Below are 7,713 nucleotides of genomic sequence, written 5' to 3'. Positions count from 1 at the left end.
TTTCCATATATCTCATATAAAAGTCAACCCAGTTCTTCACAGATAACAGATCACATTTGTAAGTCAAGGTATTATCATGTAGATAAAAGTTGTGATGAGGAAATGAATATTTTTCAGTTAGTTTGTTAGTTTGAAAACCTAAAACAACAGGAGACAAGAGAAAACAGAGGGAAATAGAAGAATTTGGTGTGAAAATTTACAATGCATCAGATCAGTCAGGTGACAACCTCTTTTTGTGTTTTTTCTCTTTATTCGTTGAGAGATCAATTGGGTTTCTGCTAATGATGCGGTATTTTGGACTGTTGTTTGAATTTCAGCTCCTCAAAAGTGGTATCCATGTAATAGTCAACGCCATAAATATAACTTTAAAAAAATAGTCTGACAAAATTTGACTTTTACACAAATGTATACGGTGTAAACAACATTGAGATGTGTTAATACATTAAAGGTATAATATAAATACAAATTGTGGTGTTTGTTACAGCTTCATCAAGATTATTTCTCAAGTGGCCCAGATCAATTGCAAATTGTCTTGCTGAGTTAAGAATGGACTCAACAACAGAAGGGCAAATAGCTGGGATGTGGGGTTATGGGGGAAAGTGCTGGTAATGGAAAATACTCATAACGATCAGATTTGGAACCAAATTTGTTCTGAATAATGGGTAAATGAGATGGAACAGGGGCTACATACACACATTATTAAATTCCACAATCTGTACAGGCAGATAAGGGCTAACAGGGTGATTCAGCAGACTAGCCCTAACTCTATCACTTTCTTGAACCACTGCAAATGATGTAGCGAGAGCTGTTCGGAAGGAAAATCCAGGATTTTCCCAGGTCGGCATGGTTGTGCGGCTGGAGGGGAACTTGTGTGGTGGTCATGTTTCCAAGATGATTTTGTCCTTTCAGGAAGCAGAAGGCAAGTGTTTGAAAGGTGTTGCAGAATTGTGTACATCACTCAAAATTTGGATATGATGAATAGGATCTTTCACTCCAGCTTATAGCTAACATAAATTGCTGTGTCAAAACTAACCTGCAGACAGTCTAAATCCAACATAAGAAAACTTCCATAGAGAGACATAACCATCTGAGAGGGATCAACTGTTGGATGCATGCACCCAGGAATGTAAAATAGAATTAATGTTATTTTATTCTTGTGTCAGCTTTTAGCACTGTTGATAACAGTCAAAGTCAGTTATTTTTCTTTTGAAATCTGAAAAAATGAGGATAAGCTGAAAGATAAGACAGCAGATGGATTTTGTTATAGCTGTAACCAAATTTAGCAAAAAGGATGTCAAGTTCATTGGACGATAAGAACGTTCAGCAGATTGTATATTTACTTAATGTGTGACAACAGGAAGTGGTTACATGAAAAGCAGCATTTCAGAAAAGTTACAAAGATGGGGATTATGAAGATCTGAGGGAGGACAAGAGTGATTGAGCACCACCACCCACTTCTGCACTTCCATACTGGGGCCCAGGAGTAGGAGTTCAGAAAAGGCAATCAGCCTCTTGGGACTGACACTGTTAAACCCGGCACAGGCTGGGGGAGGCGAGGGAGCTGAGTTAGACTATTGGACTTAGTGGCCTCTTTCTGCGCTGTAAATTTTATGCCCTCGATTTTGCGGTCAGTGACAAAGTCACATTGCTCATGGTTGGCCTAAAGAACAGCAGACGACAATGATCTCCTGATCTCCATGGCCTCGGTTTCCCCTTTCCTGATATTAATTTGTCTAGTGGAAAGGGATCTCTGCCAGCCAAGAACAGAGATTCCATTGAGAAAGCTATGGGCTTTTCTGGCCAGGTGCCAGAAGAGACGGTTTTATTTGCGGGGCTTTACACATGTGCCCAGCGAGACTCCCCCCGTCCCCGTCATCTTACCAAATGCAATCCCCCATCTCTTCCGTCTGATTGTAGCCCCATCTTTCCATGCCCCATTTCTGGAACAGCACATCATTTCAAACAGCCATGGAAAGACTGGGATCCCTTATGTCCCCGTAGTCAATTCTGAAAGGCTATTGTTACCTGGGCAATCCGACTCCCCACTTGCAGACAAGTAGCACAAAGCCATGCTGCCCACAGTATGTAGCTGGTGTGGGTGACACTCACTTGCACATACGACCCCGGTCTCTCACCCTAATCACTGTTAAACCACCAGACCACACAGTTTACCTGACCTTAGATACATCCCATCAAAACACTCTCTATGCCACCCCTATTTGGTCCCCAGTGCCCACTGGACAGCCACAGTTTGTCCAGTAGGGAACATCACACACAGACAAACAATCAGACAGGTCCAAAACAGAAGCTTTTATTTACACCCAGCAAAGGGGGACACAATAGAAATGAGCCAAGGCTGCAGTGTATCCCCACAAGCAAACCAAATACTGGAATCTTGATCTTGACAGTCCATGTTGGTCTGCTGCACCCAGTTGATGTCTACAGGGACCGGGTATCAGTCAGGTCCTGTCTATCTTGTATACCTCTGTCATCCTCATGGAGAGCTTCCTCCTGCTCAATGTCCTCTTCCTTTACCTCAGATGACTGCTCCCTTTTCCCCCACTCCTCAGCATCTATTACATCACCTCACTGGCAGCCCCAGTTGTGGACAGCACATGATGCCAGGAATGATGTGGCACACTCTGGCTGGACTATAAGGAGGGCACACCCCAGACTAGTCCAAGCTGAGGAACCATGTCTTCAGCTGCCCCATCATCAGCTCCACCGTGCCCGTAGATGCAGATTGTGTGCCAATTTGGCAATGGTGCCATGCCGGCTGATTGACCAACCCTTTGCCTCCAAAAAGGGATGCCCACTGCATTCCAACCAAATGTGTGCTTCATAAACTTGCCCTTTCAATGTCCTCACATCCAGCAGTCATGGATCCTACACTTTCACCCATTGAAGTGACACTGACTCTGCCCACCTTGGGCATTGTCCAAGCCATTTCTCAGTTGCCTCGAGAGAGAGTGACATGCCTCTAAAATGCAGCTCACAGTAGGCATCATCATCACTGGGCTCCACCTGGTAACCCAGTCTGCAAAGTATCCAGGTCCCTCCCCTTATATCTTGCACTAGCCTGGTAGCTCATTTCCATTTACCTTCCCCCCCCCCCAACCATGTGATTCACCACATCAAACTTCATCTCCAACTATTTTCCCTCCCCTAAACCCTGACATTACACCTTAATGATGCCTACCCTGCTTCTTTAGATTCCTACTGTTGGAAGTCAGTGCCTATAACCTCTGATCTCCAATACCATTTAATATAATCCTATGCATCTTGCGTTTTTACCCTATTACTATACGTATCCCCCAGTTCTATAAATGGCTCTGCTTTTGCCCCACCTCTTTTTAGCAGTGACTCCCTCTTCTGCTCCTCCAGACTCCCCTTGGATCACCTCATTAATCTTTGCACAGAGCTCAAAACTATTCACCTCTGACCTCTGACTAACTTGGTCAAGCAGCCCCTAGACATGAGTGGCCAGACTCTTGTATGGCGGCAAAATAATTGGAAAACCCTTTCAACAAAAGCTGAAACATTCCAATCATTCAAAGATATTGTTCAATAAAGTTGGGTTTTGGAATGGTCGAGTTAAAGTGCAGAGCTATAAGTTGGAACAGTTAGCTCAGTTGGCTGGATAGCTGGTGAGTGATGCTAACAGTAAGGGTTCAGTTCGTGCACTGCATGAGTTTACCATGAACGACTCTTTGCCCCAACCTCCCCTGTCACCAGAGGTGCAGTGACTCTCAGTTAAACCACTACCACGTGCCACTCTCTAATGGGAGAGCAGTTCTTATTTTTACATTTGGAGAGATAAACTTCAATATACTGAATGTCTTCCTCTAATTCTTGTTTCTTTGTTCCTTTTCTTTTCACATGAGGCTGTAATTGTGACTCACACTGGATCACTTTCAGTGCCCTGCATACCTACCAAGCTGTTGTCTTGGTTTCCTTAGCAACAGTTTAGCTGGAGAATTAGGTAACACATTGGGCTGGTCCACTACTTTAGAAATGTTTATACTTTAAGGACCCTCTTTTCAAATGGATGAGTAATCATGGACTACACCTCTTTCATCCAACTACACCTCTGTCATCTAATTAGAATACCTCATAATGCTGAGAATGTAAAAGTCTTGCATGTAGACTCTGCCTTAATGTTTTTATGAAAACACAGATATAAGATTATGGCTCCAAAGAATTAATGCTGAACTTGTATTAAGCTCCATCCAACCTGATGATCTCATAGTCTTTGAGAGGAGGAGACTCAGTTTGAGCACAAAGTCCCAATGGAGACATCCCTTGCTCCTGCTATCCACTGCTATCATGCAATCAAATCTCTCTAGTTGTTCAGTCAAATGCCTCTTCCCATTAAGACTCAGCAGCGGTTTATCCTCTCTCACTGCAAACCATTAGACTCAGCATAGCAAGGAGGAGGAGTGCTCTTGTGGCACAGTGGCTGTGTCTCTATCTCTGGACCAGGTTTCCTCAGTTCAAGTCTGACCTTCTCCAGAAGTGTGCCTGATCAGGTTTTAACAATGTTTCGAATGTAGTGATGATGTAACTGAGCTACTAATCCGGAACCCAAACCTAATGTTCATGCTGGGGTGCACCATCACCCTGGATAACAATAGTTAGATAAGTCATCTGTTGACCATTTGATTTTTACAGCACCCCAACAGGAGCTGTTTAAACAATTAATGTTTTAGTTTGACTGGAAAGGAAGATTTGCAGCAGACCAAGCCACTTGGGGTTGGTATTGCAATGTTCAACACTGCCCATCCCAGAGACAACCATCCCCATTACATGCTGTAAGTATGGTATCCACACTCTGCTCCTGTCACCGCTCTTTCACTTTGCTCACCTTGCCCATCTCTTTTGCTCAAACTTCTACGGCATTTCACAGATCCATGAGAAAGATCCTACAGACCCTTCCAGAGCCACCTGAACCCTAATTTGAGCATCACTTGATTAGATGCTGACCTATCAAATCCAAACAGATACAATGATAGTCGTGTCGGTTCAAGGCCCAGAAGAGTTCAAGCAATCTCAGTCAGGTGCTCAGTGAGTCCAGATCTATGTTGTAAACTGATATGTCCCAATTTGACCCTGATTTCACTAAAAGTGGGAGAAATGGCAAAGCCATGTTACACAAGGACAGTAAGGACTGTGCCTTTCAGAGTGGGGCTGGGATGATTAGTGGAGCACAGCGCAGTTTTACTTTGCATCTAGTTCATTCGACCAGACTGTAACATGCTTAATTCTACCAATAGGTAATTAAAATGCAAAAAAAATCCATTGCCTAGCACAAATGGCCCTCATCTTTGGAAAGCAAGAAAGTACTTTATTCAATAATAAAACAGTATCAACAGTGGATTAATGGTGGATTAGTGTCTGAGGCCATTGTGGGCAGAATGGTGGCTCAGTGGTTAGCATCAGGGACCCGTTAGTCAATGTTGGTTAGGCCACTGATGGAATACTGTGTTCTGTTCTGATGGCTACACTCTCGGAAGGATGCAATTGTACTGGAGAGGGAGCAGAGGAGATTCAGCAGGATGTTGCCTCGGATGGAAAGTCTCAGTTATGAGGAGAGGCTGGATAGGCTGTGCTTGTTTTCCTTGGAGCAGAGAAGGCTGAGGGAGGATCAGCTTGAGGGATACAACATTATGAGCGGCATAAACAGAGTAGATTGAGAGAATCTCTTCCCCATGACAGACACGTCGAAGGCCAGAGGGCAAAAGTTTAAGGTGAGGAGCAAATGGTTTAGAAAGATTTTTTTTCACCCAGAAGGTGACAGAAATAGGGAACACTCTGCCTGAGAGGTTAGTGGAGGCAGATGCTCTTGCAACATTTAAGAAGCATCTTCAAATGCTCAGCCATAGTAGGTAATAGATCAAAAGCAGGTATATAGGATTAATGCAATTTGGTGTTTATTGGACAGCGTAGACATTGTACGTCCATGCTGTGTGACTCTATAATTCTATAATCAGTAATCATTGACAGTCCTTTGCAGATGAGGATGACTCTCTGCCACTCTCAGGCTGAGTCTCTAGGTGGGTGGCTGTACAGACCAATGTGGCTTCCACAGGCTCCATTTCACTTGGGGCAGAAGGTGGTCCTGGGAAGGGGTAGGTGGGGCATTGGTGTGGCAATGAGCTCCTTTCACTGTTGCTGCCTGGCTTCCATTTCTTCCTGATGGTAAGTCTCGAGATGCTCGACACTTCCCCGGCTGCTCCTCCTCCACTTTGGATGGTCTCAGGCCAGTGATCCCTGGGTATCAGTGGGAATGCTGCATTTCATCCAGTGAGGTTTTTTTAATGATCAGTAATACAAAAGTACTGAATATCCTGGAAGATGTGAAAACCTCACAAGTTGGCATCTAATGAATAAATCTTCGCAATGAAACATACTTACCTTGGAAGCAACATTCTTGCTAAGCTGCTCAATGGTTCTGAGGGTCTATGCAAACTGATCGATGTGCTGTCACTTCCAACGTTTCCAGCTGCTAACGTGCAGACTTCAGGGTTCCATGTAGTGGCTGGAGGAATTAAAGGGAATCCAGGCAGGATACAGCTCAGAGAAAAGATGTGTGGCACTGGAAAAGCACAGTAAGGCAGGCAGCATCCGCGGAGCAGGAGAGTCCCAACTGTGCCTCGTCCAGCTCCACACTTTGCGATTCTGACTCTCCAGCATCTGCAGTCCTCACTTTCTCACAGTTCAGAGAAGGTCAACAGGGCTGCTTCCAGGGCCGTGAGGTTTGAGTCTATACTCATTGGAGATTCAAAGTGTGAGACACAACTTTTTTGAAACATGTAAGATTCCGATGAGATGCTGAAAGTACGTTTCCTCTTGTGGGAGAGTCTGGAAGCAAGAGGCACAGTTTAAAAGAAGAGATAGCACCATTTAGGAAAAAAATATCTGTTACAGGGCCATTTGTGTTTGGAATTATCCTCCACAGTGATTAGATTAGATTCCATACAGTGTGGAAACAGGCCTATGGCCCAACAAGTCCACACTGACCCTCCAAAGAGTGATCCACCCAGACTCATTTCCCTCTGACTAATTCATCTAACACTATGGGTAATTTAGCATGGATTCGAGTGGTGTTGGAAAAGCACAGCAGTTCAGGCAGCATCCGAGGAGCAGGAAAATTGACGTTTCGGGCTTCCACCCTACCAACCTTCGCATAAACCAAACCATCCGCTGACATTTCCGCCACCTCCAATCCCACCACCAGGGATATATTTCCCTCCCCACCCCTTTCCGCCTTCCGCAAAGACCGTTCCCTCCGTGACTACCTGGTCAGGTCCACGCCCCCCTACAACCCATCCTCCCATTCTGGCACCTTCCCCTGCCACCGCAGGAATTGCAAAACCTGCGCCCACACCTCCTCCTTCACCTCCATCCAAGGCCCTAAAGGAGCCTTCCACATCCACCAAAGTTTTACCTGCACATCCACTAATATCATTTATTGTATCCGTTGCTCCCGATGCGGTCTCCTCTACAATGGGGAGACTGGGCACCTCATGGCAGAGCGCTTTAGGGAACATCTCCGAGACACCCGCACCAATCAACCAAACCACCCCGTGGCCCAACATTTCAACTCCCCCTCCCACTCTGCCGAGAATATGGAGGTGCTGGGCCTCCTTCACCGCCGCTCCCTCACCACCAGACGCCTGGAGGAAGAACGCCTCAACTTCCGCCTCGGAACAC

Source organism: Chiloscyllium plagiosum, chromosome 26 (genome assembly GCF_004010195.1).
Source record: "Chiloscyllium plagiosum isolate BGI_BamShark_2017 chromosome 26, ASM401019v2, whole genome shotgun sequence".
Lineage (NCBI taxonomy): Eukaryota > Metazoa > Chordata > Chondrichthyes > Orectolobiformes > Hemiscylliidae > Chiloscyllium > Chiloscyllium plagiosum.
The sequence above is the reverse complement of the archived record's forward strand: the minus strand, read 5'-3'. Positions refer to the sequence as shown.